This window comes from Geospiza fortis, unplaced genomic scaffold (genome assembly GCF_000277835.1).
Source record: "Geospiza fortis unplaced genomic scaffold, GeoFor_1.0 scaffold8, whole genome shotgun sequence".
NCBI lineage: Eukaryota > Metazoa > Chordata > Aves > Passeriformes > Thraupidae > Geospiza > Geospiza fortis.
The window spans coordinates 1,428,448-1,429,208 of record NW_005054414.1 but is presented as its reverse complement, the minus strand read 5'-3'; positions in this window follow the sequence as shown (position 1 = coordinate 1,429,208).

Here is a 761-nt window from a genome sequence, read left to right as displayed (position 1 = left end):
ATCAGACAGGCTGGAAGTCGCCGTCCCCGGTGGCATTTGAGCGCCCGTGGATGTGGCGCCTGCGGACAGGGTCAGTGGTGGGCGTGGCAGGGTGAGGTTTACCCCTGGACTGCTGCGCCCGCAATGGTTCCGCATTCTCACTCCGCAATTGCAATCTGGAGGTTTTCACATTAAAACTCCGGGTTTCGCAGCGTCTCATGGCGCTGGTGTTAAGGAAAGTTCCTGGTCTAAGCATCCCGGAGCCGCTTGGAGTGACACTCGCAGCGCCTGAGCTGGGATTGAAACCCCTTCCCAGCTTCATCCCCCGCACTCCCAGTCGGACCGGGTTTCCTTACTGGCTCCATTCCAGGTTTCCCTTACCAGAGTCCCGGATGTCCAGTTCCGTGACATCCTTCAGTCGCGGTGCAATTACTGCTTGACAAAACAACAGCCCGAGCTGGTGGCCTTCCAGGAGGGACGCAGCACAAGGGAACCCCTGCGCTTTTACACCCTCACAGATTAAGGGTAGGAAAGTGGTTTTTCATCTCCTGCCGTGTCTCTGAGTGTCCCTCCCTTGCCCGGTGCCACAGGGCGCTGTGCTGGGCAAAGGGCTGGCATTTCCTAGCCTCTTGGCTCAGCTGAGCTGCTCCAGAGCTCAGCCTGCAGCTCCACTGCAGCTGCACCCCGAGCTCCCCGCACTGTGTTCCTCCACACCGGCACCAGCGGACAGACCCAGTTTGCCCCTTTCCAGAACACAGAATGCTTGGCGATGCTCACTCTGG